Source organism: Aegilops tauschii, chromosome 2 (assembly GCF_002575655.3).
Source record: "Aegilops tauschii subsp. strangulata cultivar AL8/78 chromosome 2, Aet v6.0, whole genome shotgun sequence".
Taxonomy (NCBI): Eukaryota; Viridiplantae; Streptophyta; class Magnoliopsida; order Poales; family Poaceae; genus Aegilops; species Aegilops tauschii.
In genome coordinates this window covers 114269178-114289009 of record NC_053036.3, presented here as the reverse complement: position 1 = coordinate 114289009, position 19832 = coordinate 114269178, and the positions used below count along the sequence as shown (strand labels likewise).

The 19832-nt window shown below is 48.6% G+C and overlaps 1 pseudogene; it reads right to left on the bottom strand.

Annotated features, from left to right (window-relative positions):
* Positions 1-2857: 2857 nt before the first annotated feature.
* Positions 2858-16899, bottom strand: LOC109754146 (uncharacterized; annotated as a pseudogene).
* Positions 16900-19832: the final 2933 nt, after the last annotated feature.

The window sequence follows — 19832 nt, the reverse complement described above, 5'->3', positions numbered from 1 at the left end:
GCAAGGCAGGCAACGGGGGGCGGCGGATCGGTGGTGCCCCAGTTGCATCAATGACATGTTTTACTATATACGCCAAATCAAGGAGGAGGGCCTCACGATTTTATGGTGCTCGACAAAGCATGTGCAGAAGTCGGCCACGCTAGACCCGCCGGCACGGTGGCACCCTTCACCATCGCACGAGGAAGAGGACCCATTGTTCAGTGTTTACTCTATAGCGACGCACGAGCGTTATGCCATAGTATGATCACAAGCACATCACTTTAGATTGATCATGTTAGTCGTGAATAGATGGACAATATAAGCATCATTGGCGATGGTGACACGGAGGAGAAATCGTAACATAATAGAATAAGTTGCTAAGCGCATATGAGGATTTGTTTCTCCCGTCAATATATTCTTCCACTCTATATGTTACCAGTGTCGTTGGTGTGAGATACAGAGGAGGGAGGGAGGGATGGAGAGTTGAAAGAGTACGACGACGGTGCATCTTGCTTGAACTGGGTGAAGGAGGGGCCACGTCTTGTTCGCTCCACACGTCGGCTATGGAGAGAGAGGAAGAGAGAAGCATGTGATCATGCCTAGGATGACCATGTCCTTAGTCCTTCCATACCCGACCTTCATGTGGCTACTCCCCTCTGTCGTACCATCTCTCCCCCGGCTTTGCATGCCCCAATACTGGTCCTCCTTGAGGCTGTGATGTTGGTGTCAAGGGAAGCATGGCTGCGTTGATGCAGTCGGTTTGCTCCTACTGTTGACGACAATGTTAACAAAAGAGCATCAATCATTGTAAACTCTTTATGTGTTCTAACCGGCCATCTTATTTTTGAAGTGGGCAAGTATAAAATATGAATTCATATTAAGACAATGAATAATTTAACGGACTGAGAGATATAGCTCAATATTTCACCACGACAGATAAACTCCTCAATATCATGTGAACTTTGAAATTTACTTTATACCCGTTGCAACGCACGGGCTCTTTTGCTAGTAATATCAGTATAGGTAGTTTGGCGCCAATGAAGTGCTGCCACATGTAAAGGTTTGGAACCATACGCATATGTTATATGTTTGAACATGCATGTTATAGAATCATCTCTCTTGCTTTTTCTCAAACACGATTTTATTTCAATCATTCATATATTTTAAACTATACGAGGATAGCGTTTTGGAGGCCGAGCTCCATAGAGCCCTTTATTTTTGAAAACTTCAAATTCAAACTTTTATGTTTCAAAAAATTCTGAAAAAAATATGCGTGAATGTAAGGATGCGACCCACATGTGTGTAAAAAATTCATGATGAAATACCTTGAGTTGCGACCTATACAAAAAAGACAAATTCATGGCCTGGGAAAATGAATAGTATCATGTGTTAAACAACCCCAGATTTGTTTTTTTTTTTTTTTGCACAACCCTCATTTCAACGTATTTTGCCCTGAAAATTTACACACATGTAAAAATCATTTCAACGTATTTTGCCCTGAAAATTTCAACAGCCTTCATGTATATTTATGTTTTTTTCAGAATTTTTTGAAACGTAAAAATATGAATTTTGAATTTGGAGGCCTCATTGGAGCTCGGTCCCCAAAAGGGATTTCCAAAACTATACTTTCTTTTCTATTTTATTTTTATATATTTGAACTCCTGGCACCAAGACCTTGAGGACAAAACCAATCTTGGATACATTTCAAACACGTTTAAATTTCAACGTTTCAATCCACTTATTTCACTCAATCCTATGAAATATAGGTGATTGAAGTTTGATATTTGTGAAGCTGCTTATGTCAATGATTTTTCCCGCGAAGTTGCTTATTCCATTCTTTTAAATATTAGTTATATTTCACAAACATCAGTTTCTCAAAATGAGTGACATTAGTTTTTGAAATGAGTGAAATCGGTACAGAATGAGTGAAACCATTTTTCTTAAATGAGTGAAATTTGTTTTTTGAAATGAATGAAATCATTTTTTTTCTAAAGGAGTCAAATCAGTTTTCATATATATGAAGCAGATTTTAATGTGAAATAGGAGTATGTGAAACTTGTTATTTAAAAAACGTGGAACTGATTATCTATTAAATCAGTTTTCTGAAGAAAAAAAATTTATTGAGTGAAATCATACTTTTGAAATATGATATTTGTGAATCTGCTCTAGTGTCTGAAACTGACATTCGTGAAATATATCACTAATATCATATTCCAATATCAAGTATAATTCATAAATATTAACTTTACATACTGAAATACATCTATATTTCCAATCATAAGAACATTCAACACATAACAAATATAACTCCACTTTATATACAGACATGTGTATTGTAGTATCTAGCAGCCCAATTACCCAGGACACTCGATTAATTAATTAACAGCGATATACCATATGGTAATGCTAGAACTATCATAAGTCTGGAGTTAGTAACCAAACCATCTCACCTGAATGAACATTTGAACCATTCGAGGTATCTGGCATCTCCAGGTGTCACGGTCTACATGCCTTTGAGAGCAGCCAAGTACTCGAGTTTGCGTAGGCTAGGGCTGACCAATTCAAGTTCGAGTAGCATTACAATGGCCAGAAATGTATTTTATGATTTTATCAACCAGACCATCTGTTCTTGATTGACTCAAAAGGATGCTAAGGGATGAACTTCTGTGGTTGTGCATGCTGATGGGATGAAGTTACCAATAGGCTCAAGCTACAAGCATACGCTCTTCGATTCTACCTCTGAGCTGATCCACTGCACTTTCCATACTTAGCTTCAGATCTTGAATGCTGTGGAGCTACTATGAAATGCTACTTCTTGTTACATTTTACACCTTTTTACACTATGCTTAGTATATTCAGAGCAATGTCGTCAAGAAGCTCAGTCCAAGGATCCATCGTCACTCTCCAAATTACTTTGCAAGGGTTTGAGTGCTGCCAGAAGAACAGCAACTTTGTTTGCCAGGAACCCTGCGGCGCCAACAAAGAGCTCAGTCGAAGTTAGCTCGAAGCTGTCACCACCAGCACCGTACTTCAGTGCAACAGCCCCAGCAACCTTACAATCGACAATATCAACCATGGCCTTCTTACGCCGCTGAAATTCGCAGTGGGCTCTGAACTGCTCGCTTCTGAAGGAGAATTAATTGCCGGCAACCCATCCACTGATCTTTGGGGCAGCAATAGATACAGGAACCCTCCAATCCCGCCGAGGAGGAACGAGTAGGTTGGTCCATCATTCGAAGCCAGAGTGAAGGCAGAGAAACCTGTTATAACGATAGATATGTCGTAAAGCAGCAAAGATTGCTTGAGATCAGCGCACTCCCTCAGTCCATCTTCCTTTCAGTTCCTTAATGCTTGAGGCTGTCCTAGCTGAGGATAACTGCCCCTCTTGAAGATCAGAAATGCTAATTCCTGACAGGTCAGTCACAGCAATTGGCCTTGCTTCCACTACTGAAGCTCCATCCTCACCAAGCAACGCACCGAGCTTGTCGAACGTGTACTGTAAACCACTGAACTTGAGCTCAAGTGTTCCCTCAAGATCTTCAGGTGTATTCCGTGCTCCATGGATCACTTTCAAATTTAAACCATCTAATCTCCATGAACCTGATCTTCAACGGTAATAACATTTTCATCAGGTGTTTGGGGGGGGGGGGGGGGGGGGGGGGGGAGTACATTAGAATAGTATAAGCACAGGCACGTATTGGCCCAGAACAAACAACTAGGTGGATAGTGTCGGGGATATACCCCGCGGTATGACCCGGCCGGACTTGACGCTTCATCGTAACCCGGCGGAAGATTGGCAACTCATGAGCCTGGCGACTTAATGATGGCCCCGACGGCGGGTCAGTCGGGTGACAAGGGCCCAAGGCCCAGTAGGCCGGGACGTGTTATTATGGGCCGGCTTAAGACGGAAGGCATGAGGAATATTTCCTTTACAAGGAAGCAAGACCCGTACTTGTATCCGACTTGTAATAAAGAATAAGTTAGTTCTAATTCTACTAGGACTCTACATGTAAAGCCGCCTCTCCAACTTATATAAGGAGGGGCAGGGCACCCCAAAGAGGAACAAGGAACAAGAAACAATCTATAGGGCTAGACACAAAGAGCCGGCTTACCGGCGACTCTCTCGTGAGCATAATGAGACCTAGCCACAAACAGCATGTAGGGCTATTACCCGATGATGTTTCTCGGGGCCCGAAGCTGTCTAAATCCTTGTCTTGTGTTGCGTCTCTCGATTCCGCCTAACCCCTCTCAAGCTACCACATAGATGCGCTGGCCTCGCGACTAAGTCCTGACACTAAGGACATCTGTCGTGACTATTCCACGACAGTTGGCGCCCATCGTGGGACTTGCGCACGGTGATGTTGAGTTCTTGAAGGGATCTCTTCAGGGATCGAGAAGCTCGTGATGTGCTAGATGAAAAAAGAGCCTGCACAGAAGGATACATCTCGTCTTCGTGGCAGGCAGTTGGAGCAACATACGAGATTGAGATTAAAGAAATTAGGGTTTTGCGTTCTATACGCCGCTGGCGCGAGAGGATCTGTCCAAACCGAGGGAAGATTGATTTCGCCGAGTGCTGCAAGCTGTCAAGTCACAGCTTCCATTAAAACGGTCAAAAGATTTCCGCTGTGTGATCCGCCGAGTTCCATAAATTGCTACGGCTGGATTACAGGTTCAAGTCCCAAGGCTGTATAGTGCTACCAGTCCACGTGGATACATAGATAAATCAAGTGGGGATCAAAACCAGTACCAGTACTTCACCATGATCACGTGAAGCCATCTACTACAAGTCAAAAGTCTTTGTGTTCAGCTGTTATGTTCACGCTCAGGCTATCCAAAAAAAAAGAGAAGGGTAGCTGCATCAGGAACGCCGTGTACTTGATCCAGCAGAGATTTACGTGAGCTAGTACTACTCAAGGAAAAAAAAGGAAAGCAAGATCCGGTCTCCGCCTCGGACTCGCCACGACGCGGGCTCCGCTGCTGCAGCTGCGCCACAGGCCACCTTGCCCTGGCCACGCCACCTTCTCCACCAGCAGCCGGCTCGCAGCGCCTCTCCACCCTCTGCCGATTTGCCGCTCCGCCTCGCCTGGGACCTTCCCGAGCTGCTGCGCCGGAGCTGCCCCGCTCCTCTGACCGGCCTACGGTTTCCTCCTCCGCCTGCGGACCTTGCCCGATCCGGAAAAGGAGGATGAACCCGCCTCGGTTGTCTCTGCTTCTGCCGTGGTGAGCTGCCTCGCCTGCATCTGTTGAGCCGCCGCCAGAGATGCCGGCCTGCGCCTCCGGCTTATGTCCGTTGGGCCGCCGCCCGTGAGCCGCCGACTTCGTCCTCCTTGGAACTGCTGGCCCCGAGCCGCCGCTTCCACCGGCCTCTGACAAACCGCCGCCCACTCGCCGGACTCTGCCTCCGCCTCGAATTCCGGGTTGGCCCTGCTGAGTCACCTCCTTTGCTGAGTTGAGCCGCCCGCTGGGTCTCACTGCCGCGAGCCGGCCTCGCCGGCCGCCGCCGTCCGCCTTCAAGACCTCCGTCTCCGCCCGCCTCAGCAGTAGCGGGGCTGAACCGCTGCCCACCGCGACCCCGCCTGCTGGCCTCCCCATCACCACCGGGCCGGCGCGTGTCTCAGCACTACCCGCTCGCGCGCACGCCCGCTTCGCTAGCACCGCCGCCGGAGGACCGCCCTCTAGCGCTCACTGCTGAGGCTACTAGTCACCGCAACCGCCGCGGCACCGCCTGGTTGCTTCCACCACCATGGCTCGCTGGGTCCGCCCGCACCCTCATCCATGGCGGGCTCAAGGCAGATGACGCAGGAGCGGTCAATGATTAAAGCTGATGCTACTGTTTCCTCCATATGAAGACCTGAGCTAATGTAAAATACTAGCAAGGCTAGCACCAATTGAAGAACGGGGCAAGTATGCACTGCAAGGCGTTTGCACCCGGAGCAGAGATAAAAGAAAAGGGAGGTTCTAATGACTTGCCGAACAAAAAACAATCAGGTGCTATTTTTCTAAAACTATTACTTGGTATAATTAAATATCATCAAAAGATTTTTTTGAGGTATGCTATTGTATACACAGGTCGATTAACTCATGGCCACGTTATGAACCGGCCTCGTGCGCCGGCGTCGGAGGCGATGTATGCATCTGCACCGCCCGTGTCGGGTGTTTAAGGACCGGAAGAATAACCCGGAGGGTTTCTGCTTGGATCGTCGGGACCATATTGAGTCGCCGACCTGCCTAAACCGTCTCTGTCGCGATGAACGGATCATCCGTTGTCCGAACAAAAAACATCAGGTGATATCCGTCCGGTTTGTTTTCATAGAACATATTAATTTTTGTGTGAACAATTACTTTGGCGTGTGATATTTTTTGATACAGGACAATTGTTCACTACATCAACACAACGTGGTTGACTTGCCCATCCACGCGGCTTACCGCGCCGGCGATCGATTCGCCCGTCCGGACCGGCTTACAACACCACGGCTGGCTCATCTGTCTGTGTCGCCTCTGATGCAACGGTCGTCTTTACCATCCGTCTCTCGCGGGTTGGTCTATATAAACACACTGGGCCGCACCTGTATGCATGAGCTGTTTATTGAATATGAGCGAGTCACTGCTTGGGAAGCTCGGTTTTCCTCCAACAAATTGGAAGGGAATTATCATGTATTATCAGCCGCCGTCTGCACTGGATGGTTCAACGGGCAGGCGCACAAGTCGCCGCCACTACAGTTTGGTTAACTTCAAAACATCCAGTTGGAAGGAACCATTGGCCGAGTTGCTGACACGGCTCATCCGGGATCATTTATAACCCGCCGCAGTCACTTCAACCTTCTGTGGATTCACATCGCGCTATCAACACCAATGATATACACCTTATACTATGGTCAATATGGAGAATCTCAAAGCCAACTCCTCGAGTTGTCTTGAGACTCGGGGGCTACAATGATATGACTCGGCAGCATTGGTCGGTTTCAATGCATTCAAGAACTCCGGGTCATTGGAGGGAAAACTAACCCGGTCCCGGAGGCTACCGCCATATTAGTGAAAAGTTTAAAGGCCGTCAGAAAATTTCCGGCTTAAAAAGAAGGATTCCGGTTTAAATCCGGCTCAAGAGACTTGACATCTCCCACAAAGCACTGAAGCTCTTAAATATCCGGTTCAAGGGAAATTTATCCGCCACAAAGTTTTGAAGCTCTCAAATCCGGTTCAAAATCCGGTTCAAGGTAAATTTGTTTATCACAAAGCTTTGAAACTCTCAATATCCGGTTTTTCCGGTTTAAAAAGAATTTATCTCTCGCAAAAGTTCGAGTTTTCAGGAAAAATTAAAGGGACCAAAAAGAGTCTGTTACAAAGCACAACCCAAACATAGGTACCCTGCTTTAATGAACATTGGGAGCTGATCGTATTCGAATTTAGCTTAACCCTTTTGGTGTGACCCTGATCGTATTCGAATCAGAGTCGTTAAATATTCTCATGATCACTAGGGGGCTTCCTGTTCAAACATAGGTCGTATTCGAACCAAAGAGAACATAGCTGTCGGTACCCTCTTGATCGGCACACTGCCGAGCTCACTAGGGGGCTTCTTGATCGTATTCGAATCATAGCTCAACCCCTTTTGGGAACCGACGTGGATCGTATTCGAATCAGCGTCGTTAAACAACTCTCAAGGTCATTTGGGGGCTTCCTGTTCAAACATAGGTCGTATTCGAACCAAAGAGAACATAGCTGTCGGTACCCTTTTGATCGGCAACGCCAAAGCCACTGGGGCTATATGATCGTATTCGAATCTTAGCTTAACCCCTTCGGGACGGTTTTATGATCGTATTCGAATCAGAAGCCTCAAAATTTTTGAAGTATCTTTTTGCAAACAATTTTTGGATTTTATTTGAAGCTCTTTTGATCATATCTAAAGTGTATATGAGTGGTTGCTATTTAACCCGGTTTGACTTTGGATGATAAGTCGCTGTCATATGACAATCATAAACATTTGGAAGTCTTGATTTCTAAAGATTGGGTTATCACCCTTACTGCACAGGTCACATAAACTGGCAGTGAAAATTCAATATCACAGGTATAATATTATTATTATAGTTATGTTTCAATGTTATGATTCATAACAGGCTTATCTGTGACTCCTTGTTACACATCAATGGTTATATGTGACATATTATGACCCGCCCTGCGGTAAGCCGCCAAAGGATCTTGTGATCTAATTATGTGCAGGATAAGACTACATTTGGGTGGTTATACGCCTTGATTTTTGACATTAAGTCGCCAGGACATATGTTGTTTAAACTCTGCAGGATTTACAGAGCTATGACTTACATAAATGATTAAATTCAAGCCCATCATCAAAGATTGAAATTGGTGTCTCAAAAGGGTTATCAATTCTTGATTTTCTCAAAGGCTATAAGCCGCCGAGTTGTACAAATTCCGGCTTACAATGGAGGCGTATTAAATCGCCATCGGCCAAGAGCCGCCGGGTATTTAAACTCCGGATTGACTTATCAACAGATGAGGTATTCAAAGTCGCTTTGGCGCAATGGCTATTATTTTATCAATGGATATGATTTATTCTACAATGGAAAAGAATAGTCCCGAGTCGCTGCAGGCTTACGACCCGGCACTTGGGGGCTACATTATTTAAATTGAGATCACATCAAAATATGCAAGTCCCATGTCACTGCCAGCATGCACCATGGCACTTGGGGGCTAATGTAAAGACATTTTTTGCTCAACTTATTGAAGACCCGACTCATCACATTGTAATGAGCCGGCCCTTGGGGGCTACCAATTGCTCCTATCAAAAATTCAAGGTACACAAGCTTTAATCCATTATATTGAAAGATCCACTGCTCAGTTGGTAGAGTACAAAGCTCTTAACCTTGTGTACGTGGGTTCAAGCCCCATGGTGGAGATTACATCATATGATGTTATTATCAATGAATCATATACAAAGTCCGAGCTCAGTAATATCTTACTAAGCCGGACCTTGGGGGCTACACGTTGCTGCTCAAGTTTACATGGTTATATCTACAAAGTCCCTGCTCATTATTGCATAATGACCTGGCCCTTGGGGGCTACACTGGTTGAAGTTTTTATGAGCATAAGGCAATTACAAGTCCCAGGTTGCTGTAAGCATGACAACCCGGCACTTGGGGGCTACAGGTGATATGCATATAAGGGAGAAAAAATCTTCAAATTCTCAGTTTGGAGTAGACCAGATTAACCCGGTGTCTGCAACAATCATGACCCGGCATCATTTATTTATAACCCGGCAATTTTGGCAATCATAAATTGGCAAGATCTACATCTTTAAGCCGGCTGAATATCAGTTGAATATTTCAAGACCAATATTTTTGTTAAGTCAGAGCATTGAAGGCCGACTCAAATGGATTATTTCTTATAATATTTCTCTACAAGAGCCAATGTCAGCAAATTGGTTATGAAGCTGGCCTATTGACCCGGATTTTTTAGAAGAAGTGCCTGGATTTTTTGCATTGGCAAGGTTTGGACATATCTGTTAAAAGAGATTTGCTATAAGATCTTGAGTATGCATCCAGGAGGAAATGACAAGGACTCAAAGATGATCAGGTGCCGGTTCAGGAAAATATTTAACCCGGAGCACAACCTATCAAGTTTGTTCTTGTGTTTATTTTACAGGATCAGTTTAACATGGATAAATCCAAATTAAACTGGGGGCTAATGTCGGGGATATACCCCGCGGTATGACCCGGCCGGGAGTATGACCCGGCCGGACTTGACGCTTCATCGTAACCCGCCGGAAGATTGGCAACTCATGAGCCTGGTGACTTAATGATGGCCCCGACGGCGGGTCAGACGGATGACAAGGGCCCAAGGCCCAGTAGGCCGGGACGTGTTATTATGGGCCGGCTTAAGACGGAAGGCATGAGGAATATTTCCTTCACGAGGAAGCAAGACCTGTACTTGTATCCGACTTGTAATAGAGAATAAGTTAGTTCTAATCCTACTAGGACTCTACATGTAAAGCCGCCTCTCCAACTTATATAAGGAGGGGCAGGGCACCCCAAAGAGGAACAAGGAACAAGAAACAATCTATAGGGCTAGACACAAAGAGCCGGCTTACCGGCGACTCTCTCATGAGCATAATGAGACCTAGCCACAAACAGCATGTAGGGCTATTACCCGATGATGTTTCTCGGGGCCCGAAGCTGTCTAAATCCTTGTGTTGTGTTGCGTCTCTCGATTCCGCCTAACCCCTCTCAAGCTACCACATAGATGCGCTGGCCTCGCGACTAAGTCCTGACACTAAGGACATCTGCCGTGACTATTCCACGACAGATAGTGTACCTAGTTCAAGGCCGATCTAGATTTCTTTGATTGTCTGCAATTTGGGACCTTTAAAGGTGATGATATCAACTGAACCACTTTGAAAAAGGAAGGAATTGTAAGGGCTTGGTGCCATGTGCAGGTTGGTCCCCATAGATTGCTGGTACTCTTTGTAACAAGGAGGCATCATCAACATCGATTAAGCAGATTAAGGTCGCAGCATTCTTATCTAGCAGCTCTAGCATGTAAAAGGCATCAGATTCTTCCAATTTGAGTTTTGATAGTGTAGAGAGAATATGCGGTGCAAATCAATTGTATTCCAAGGACTAGGTCACAATATATACAAGAGATGTCTTGCGTGACAAGAAAACTAACCCTACCATATCTCTAGGAGTCAACTATACAAGGCTAGAGAAGATAGGATTAGAAGTACAAATACGTCACGTTCAACACCCCCCCCCCCCCGCAGTCGAAGCGTCGGCGTCGGTGATGCAAAGACTGGAACGGAACTCCTGGAATGCAGCAGTTGAGAGCCCTTTGGTCATAATGTCGGCGAATTATTGGGTGGTCGGTACATGAAGAACCCGGAGCTGGCCTAACTGAACCTTCTCGCGAACGAAGTGAACATCAAGTTCAATGTGCTTGGTGCGCTTATGCTGCACCGGGTTGGCCGCGAGGTAGGTGGCCGAAACATTATCACAAAAAACCACCGTAGCTTTCGGGATTGAAACCCAAAGTTCGCCAAGTAGTTGACGTAGCCAACAAGTCTCGGCAACGACGTTGGCGACGGCACGATACTCGGCCTCAGCGCTCGAGCGGGAGACGGTAGGCTGGCGCTTAGAGGACCATGAGATGAGCGAATCACCGAAGAAGACACAATAGCCCGACGTAGAGCGGCGAGTGTCAGGACAACCGGCCCAATCTGCATCAGTGTAGGCATACAGCTCAGTGGAGGCGGAGGCACGAAGACGAAGAGCAAAGGTCGGTGTGCCGCGAATGTACTAGAGAATGCGCTTGACCAGAGACCAGTGAACATCACGAGGCGAGTGCATATGCAAGCAAACTTGTTGCACGGCGAACTGAATGTCCGGTCTGGTGAGCGCGAGGTACTGAAGAGCACCAACAATACTACGGTAGAGAGCGGCGTCAGTGGCAGGCTGTCCAGCAGTGGCAGAGAGCTTTGGCTTGGCCTCAGCAGGAGTAGCAGCAGGTTTGCAATCGGTCATGCCAGCAAGATCCAAGAGATCAAGAGCATACTGTCCTTGATGAAGAAAAAATCCGGAGGAATCATGTCGCACATTAATGCCGAGGAAGAAGTGCAAGGCGCCCAAGTCCTTCAGCCGAAACTCAGACCGAGGCGACCAATGATGTCGCGAAGTAAATCCGCGTGAGAGGCGGTGATGACGATATCATCAACATAGAGAAGAAGCATGGCGACATGATCAGCTCGATGAAGCACAAATAGCGACGTGTCGGAGGTGGTGCTGCGAAAACCAAGAGCGGTGAGAAATGCTGCAATGCGTTGATACCACGCACGAGGCGCCTGTTTCAGACCATAGAGAGACCATGATAGCAGGCAGACATCATCAGGTCGGGTAGGATCAACAAATCCAGTAGGTTGCTGGCCGAGAACACGCTCCTGGAGATGACCGTATAGAAAAGCGTTGTTGATGTCGAGCTGATGAACAGGCCGGTGACGGGAGGCGGCAAGCTGAAGAACCACACGAATCATAGCGGGTTTAACGACCGGGGAGAAAGTCTCTGAGAAGTCAACACCGGCACGTTGTGCAAAGCCGCGAACAACCCAACGAGCCTTGTACCTATCCAGAGAGCCATCCGGGAGAAGCTTATGCCGAAATACCCACTTGTCGGTGATGATGTTGGCACCGGGTTGACGAGGAACCAATGTCCAGGTCCGGTTGGCGACGAGGGCATCATACTCAGCGCGCATAGCCGCAAGCTAGTGCGGATCACTCAATGCAGAGCGCACCGAGCGCGGTACTGGAGAGATCACCGTGACGCTGAGATTGTGATAGCGTGGGTTCGGTTGATGTATCCCGTCTTTAGCGCGTGTCACCATGGAGTGATGAGGCGGCGGAGGCGGGGCCCGAGCCCGACGTCGAGGCGGAGGCGGGGCCCGAGCCCGACGTCGAGGCGGAGGCGCAACCTCTATTGTGGAAGAGGACGAGGACGAGGCCGCGGGAGAAGCCGCGGGCGACGAGGCCGCAGGCGAGACCGCAGGAAATGGCGAAGGAGCCATAGGCGAGGCCGCGGGTGACAAAGACGAGGCCGCAGGCGGGGCCGCGGGTGGCGGAGACGAGGCCGCGGGCGAGGCCGCGGGTGGCGTAGACGTGTCCGCGGGTGAGACCGCAGAGGACGGTGGCGAGCCGGCGGGAGAGGCCACAGCCAACGTGGGCGCGGGCAAGGCCGCGGCCAACGTGCGTGCGGACGGGAGCATCGGAGAGGCAGCCGGGAACCCGGCCAAGACGCCTCCTGAGGACGCCGCCAGGCCAGTAGAAGCTGGCGTCGAAGCCTCCAGGAGCAAGGCTGGCTCCGCCTGAGCCGACAGAGGAGGCCTCGCCGAGGGAGTCGAAGGGCTCGCCGAAGATGCATGCATGCGTGGTGGAGGGAGCGCAAGGGCTCCTCGAGGGCATCGAGGGGAAGGATCCGAGGATGGCGCCGCTATGGGAGTAACCTGCTGAAAAGGGAAAGCAACCTCATCAAAGTAAACGTGTCGCGAGATGAAGACACGGCGAGAGACCGGATCGTAGCAGCGAAATCCTTTGGTGTTGGGTTGATAGCCAAGAAAGACCAGGCAAGAGACCCCGGCGCGAGTTTATGTGGAGCGGTGGCAGTGATGTTGGGGTAACACAAGCAACCGAAGACGTGGAGATCGTCATAGGAAGGAGGAGACCCGAACAAAAGGTGATGAGGTGTATAGCTCTATCGTGGTTTGCATGGCCGGATGTTGAGAAGAAGAGTGGCGGTGGCGAGAGCATCGGGCCAAAAGCGTGCGGGCATGTGTGCATGGAAGAGCAACGCACGAACACTCTCATTGAGGGTGCGAAGAACACGTTCGGGACGTCAGTTTTGTTGGGATGTATATGGACATGTAAGACGAAAAATGGTGCCATGAGTGGAGAGGAGATGTCTAATGGCGAGGTTATCAAATTCTTTTCCGTTATCCGTTTGAAGGTGCGCAATGGTGCGATGAAAGTGGGTGCGGACATAAGCATAAAATGAGTGGAGGGTGGAGGCGACATCGGATTTACGGCGTAGCGAAAAAGTCCAAGGAAGTGAGAAAAATCATCTAGATCACAAGATAATATGATAAACCCGAGTTGCTAGGCACGGGAGATGTCCAAACATCACAATGAATAACATCAAAGGGAAAAGTAGCTATGGATGTAGATGAAGGAAACGGCAAACGAACGTGTTTTCCGACGCGGCAAGCATGACAAGTATGTGCCGCGGATTTATTACATGAAAAAGGAAATGTGCTCAAAATTTTATGAAGAGCGTCGGCGCCGGGATGACCAAGTCGAGCGTGCCAAAGCGAGAGGTCGGCATGAAGAGCAACCGGACCGCCACTCGTCGTAGGACCGCATGGGTAGAGATCGTCGGGGGAATCACGGCGGTTCAGAACCCTCCGGGAGCGAGCATCCTTGACAGAGAAACCAAGAGCGTCAAACTCAACAGTGACAGGATTTTCACGAGTAAGAGTATGAACGGAGCATAGGTTTTTTATTAAGGATGGCGAAATAAGCACATTATTAAGAGTTAAAGGAGAGGAGGGAACGGGAGTGAGGAAGAATCGTGATGGGTGATGGAAAGGGAGGAACCATCACCAACCATGACGCGAGAGTTGAAGGGGTAGGGGGAGGCGCGGGAGAGGATACCGGGGTTGGAAGCCATGTGAGCAGCAGTGCCGGTGTCCATATACCAATCGCCACCTCCGCTGTAGTTGCTTGGCGAGGGCGCAGCATGAAGAGCGGAGAGGAGGGCGGGATCCCATACACCACCGTGGGTTCCGCCATACGCGCCATAAGCCGGAGGGCCACCATATGCCGCCGGACCACCGTAGGGCGCAGCACCACCATATGCTGCGGGTCCGGGGTGGGCGTGGTTAGCAGTGCCTGATGAGAGGCCGGCCGTGGACCGAGGATGCCCGGAGCAGGAGGGCAGGGTCGGGCATGGAATACACATGTACAACACCCGTCCAGGGATTGTACCCCGACAACCATGGTGGAGGAGGAGCGACCGCGGTGTTCGCGGGCGGGCGTTGCACGGTGTTGGAGTTGCGGGCGCGACCCCCATGGCCCTTCTTCTTGCGGCCACCGGAGGGGGCGGGCACGGGAGGCGGGGTCGGAGCAGGAGCACGTGGCGCAGTCGGGGCGGGAGGCGCGCCGGTGCTGGCGGCGAGGCCGACGTGGAGCGCGGCATGGGTCGCATGCCGAGCGGAGTGACGAAGTCGCTTCTCCTCCATGCGAAGGTAAGTGACTGCCATGGCGTACGTCGGTGTGGCGAGGGAGAGGTTGGCGGCGGACTGGCCGAGGTCGTGGTGGAGGCCCCGAAGGAGGTTGGTGAGGAGGACGGAGTCATCGATGTTCATGCCGACGTCGCGTAGCTCATCGGCGAGGACCTTCAGCCGCGTACAGTACTCATTGATCGAAAGATCGTTTTGCTACATAGTGAAGAACTCCCCTTGAAGGAAGACGCGGCGTTGAAGTTGATTGTTGAGGAAGAGGTCACACAACCGCGTCCACATAGCGTACGCCGACGGGTCGCGGGAGTTCATCATGTTGAAGAGGCTGCCGGAGATGGTGAGGAAGAGCCACTTGACGATGCAGGCGTCCACAGCCAGCCACTCGTCATCGTCCTTCATGTCGCGAAAGTCGACGCTCCCGTCAACATGCTCGGTGAGACGGTAAGAGCGGAACAGCAGCGCGAAGTACGTGTGACACGCGTTGTACGATGGCGAGTCGAGGTCAAGGTCGAGGACGACAGGTACGTGGTCTTTGATGTGAAGCTCGTTGAGGCGGTCGGAGGTGAACATGGCACCGGCGAAGGAACCGGCGTCGGATGGGTCGGCCTTGGAGCGGGACATGGTGGTGGCTTGGTGACAGAGGGAAGGGGGCGGCGGCGGCTTGTAGAAGGACAGCGACGGCGGCACTAGGGTTTTGGGAGAAGGGGGTAGCGGCGGCTATAGGAAGAAGGAGCAGCGGCGGCGTAGGGTTTTGGGGGTGGAAGGAGGCGGCGGCGGCTACGGGAGAGGTAGCGGCGGCGGCGGCGTAGGGTTGTTGGGGTGGAAGGAGGCGGCGGCGGCCGCTACAGGAGAGGTAGCGGCGGCGGCGGCGTTTAGGGTTTGGAGATGGCTGCAGCGGCGGCTACAGGAGGGTGCGGCGACTGCGGGTTGCGGAAGCGAGAGAGGATCACGGTAAAAGTGATACCATGTAGAGAGAATATGCGGTGCAACTCAATTGTATTCCACGGAGTAGGTCACAATATATACAAGAGATGTCTTGCGTGACAAGAAAACTAACCCTACCATATCTCTAGAAGTCAACTATACAGGGCTAGAGAAGATAGGATTAAAAGTACAAATACGTCACGTTCAACAGATAGTATCTCATCATGGACGCTATTGGGAAATGTTTTTGGTTCCACTGTGGGCAGAAGACGAGATGGCTTTACGGAGGCCCCTGAATCTGGACAATGCAATGAAAGGTAGAATTTCAGTAATTTTATAGTCTGAATGTTAACAAGAATAAGTTTAGGTTGAGCCACAAATTCAAAATTTACATCATAACAGAGGGCATGGCATAACATGTGAACAGTACTGCTACACAACATTTGCTGAAGGCTAGGGCATTAAGAGCATCCGAAGATCTGAGTAAATACAAGAAGAACATTTACTCGAATCATGATTTACATGATTCACTGTGAAATTTCCAAAGAATATGTTGCTTGCAAAGGAACTACTGCCGGGTATGGGGCACCTATTAGTCCGGTGCACTTCTCAACCAGGACGTCTGCTGGGTATGAGGCCGCCGTAGCCACCTGCCACCAATCCATCTTCTGAGCTGTACTGTTGCATGTACGGTGCCAGGTCTCTCTGCCATCGACGCCACCACGACGCCCGACAGCGTCGTCCTCCTGCGCGAGTCCATCCTCCCACAGCGAACTCCGAATCTGGACTGCGCCACGCCGTCAAGATCCGTCACCATCAATGTGTAGGATGAAGCACTGCTCCACCAAGGAAACCATCCTCTGGTCCCTCGATCACGTGTGTACCTCCAAGAATGACGCCCCCAAGGGAGGAACGACACCAGAGCGCCGCCGTCATCCGATCATCCGATCTAGAGTTTCCCCCGAAGGTAGCAGAGAATGGCCTTGAACTTCTCCACGGCGATGCCTTCAAGAAGGGAACGACGCAGATAGCATCATCACCGTCGGCCTTAGCAAAAGCCGAAGGCAAGTTTTCACCTAGATCAGTTCGAAGGGATCCAACTCTCGTGCACGGGCCGCCGTCACCACCAGCACCACCAGGCAGACCCTGGAGTACCGGCAGATCAGCGAGCCGCCGGCACGCACGGGCTTTGCCCGGCGGCGTCCCATGACGGCGGCGAGGGAGAAGGAAGGCGAGAAAGGGGAACGGCGGCGGCGAACTAGGGTTCCGCCCGGGCCGCTCGCGGGAGCGGCATGGGGGCACCTCGTGGAAACAAAAATATCTGAACTTCAAAAGACCGGGGCGGGGGAGTCGAGGCTGCCGTACGAGCTCTGATCTGAGCGAGGAAAGTAAGTGAGATTGCACGGGTAGAGTGACGATGCTACGGTGTGGGAGAGGGAGAGAAACGAGGTACCGGTAGTAGAGGAAGATCTGGGGAAGAACAGTACAAGGACGACGGCTTCAGGTACGTCGTGAGGAAGGGAACAAACACGTGCAGCGCAGGGGATGCCGTGCTCTACTTACGACGGGCCAAATGGGCCACGAAAGGTCGCGTCACGGGCCTGTATTGTACTGTATTTCCTAGTGAACTATTGGGCTCGGAAAATGTACTCCATCTTCCTCCATCACCCCACACACGTGTGCAAAGGAAGACTAAAAAAGGGGCATTCCCTAAACGGTGCCCGTTGCACCCGCTACAGGCATAGGCGCAAACGGGCACACACCCCTCCCTCCTTCATGTGTCCTTTTGGGCTCGGCCGATCATCCCTTTTTTCTGTTGTAAAGCACAACAAGGCAAGCGCGTCGGGTGGATATCGAACGGGCTCACACCCCTCCCTCCTTCATGCGTCCTCTTGGGCTCGGCCCATCGTCCCTTTTTTATCTGTTGTAAAGCACAAAAAGGCAAGCGTGTCGGGTGGATATCGAACCCGCAACCTCCTCTTCGTTCGCACCATCCTTACCTCATGTGTTCAAGAACATCTTCACCCTTTTCTTTCTTATGTCTTTTCTTTTTTCTTGTTTATTCAAAATGGTTTTGTTCGGTGTGTTTTCTCTTTTGTTCATTTTGAATGAACTTTTTTTCAAATTGATGAACTTTTTTTCAAATTCGATTAACTTTTTTTAATTGGATGAACTTTTTTCAATTTCGATGAACTTTTTTAAAAATTCGTTGAACTTTTTTTGAATTGGATGAACTTTGTTTGAACTAGACGAACTTTTTTTTAATTCGATGAAATTTTTACAAAATCGATGAATTTTTTCAAATTTGATGAACTTTTTTTTCAAAATCGATGAATTTTTCAATTTTGTGAAATATTTTTAAAATTGATTTTGTGAAATTTTTTGAAATCGATGAACTTTTTTGAAAATCGATGAACTTTTTGTTCAAAATCAATGAAATTTTTCAAATTTTCTGGAATTTTTTAAAAATCGATGAACTTTTTTAGATTTTGTGAATTTTTTTGAAAATTGATTAAAAAATTTCTAATTCGTGATTCTTACTAAAATCTGGTTTTGAAAATCACATTTTTGTCAAAAGAAATCATGTTTTTCTAAAATGTTTTCAAATAATTAGAAAATCTATGCGGCTACAATGTTTTGTTCTTATGCACAGTCGCGCTACAATGTTCCACAAAAGTGTAGTACTTCGACTTGTTAACCAACCGGTTTTCGGACATAAAGGTCGTGAGTTCGATTCCAAAGCAGCGCCATATTTTTCAGTTTTTTTTCGCACTACAAGTACATTGCACTGCTGCATGTTCATGGGCCTGGCCCATACCAGGAGCCGCGTGGGCGCCAGAAACTCCAACCGACCCCTTAGAGCTCCCAAAAAAACATGCGCAAAGGAAGATTAAAAAAATAAACGTGCGTAAAGGTGAATGTTGGCATGCGCAAATCAATACGATCAAGCAGGATGCAGGGTATTATGTCTTAAAGAGAGCCTAAACCTGAGTAAATTCTGGTGTTATCTGTTACCATCATGCTAAGGCTACCGGCACGGGACCCCTACCCGAGGTCTGCTCGATTTGAATCCATCAACTGTTGTCTTAACCCAGCCAGTGGAAGGAAGCAAGAGAACTTGTAAGGCATGCCTAAAAAGGGCAGAGAAAAAAATGAAGGAAGGATTTTCTCCAGTTTGGATTGAATAGAAATGGGAAAGAACTATCTCACGCGCGACCCTACCAATATCCGCTCCACCCAGCATCGGGAGGCCGACTGAAGGAAATATGCCCTAGAGGCAATAATAAAGTTATTATTTATTTCCTTATATCATGATAAATGTTTATTATTCATGCTAGAATTGTATTAACCGGGAAACATAATACATGTGTGAATACATAGACAAACATAGTGTCACTAGTATGCCTCTACTTGACTAGCTCGTTAATCAAAGATGGTTGAGTTTCCCAAACCATAGACATGAGTTGTCATTTGATTAACGGGGTCACATCATTAGGAGAATGATGTGATTGACTTGACCCATTCTGTTAGCTTAGCACATGATCGTTTAGTTTACTGTTATTGCTTTCTTCATGACTTATACATGTTCCTATGACAATGAGATTATGCAACTCCCGATTACCGGAGGAACACTTTGTGTGCTACCAAACGTCACAACGTAACTGGGTGATTATAAAGGTGCTCTACAGGTGTCTCCGATGGTACTTGTTGAGTTGGCATAGATCAAGATTAGGATTTGTCACTCCGATTGTCGGAGAGGTATCTCTGGGCCCTCTCGGTAATGCACATCACAATAAGCCTTGCAAGCAATGTGACTAATGAGTTAGTTGCGGGATGATGCATCACGTATCGAGTAAAGAGACTTGCAAGTAACGAGATTGAGCTAGGTATTGAGATACCGACGATCAAATCTCGGGCAAGTAACATACCGATGACAAAGGGAACAACGTATGTTGTTATGCGGTTTGACCGATAAAGATCTTTGAAGAATATGTGGGAGCCAATATGAGCATCCAGGTTCCGCTATTGGTTATTGGCCGGAGACATGTCTCGGTCATGTCTACATATTTCTCGAACCCGTAGGGTCCGCACGCTTAAAGTTCGGTGACGATCGGTGTTATGAGTTTTTGTGTTTTGATGT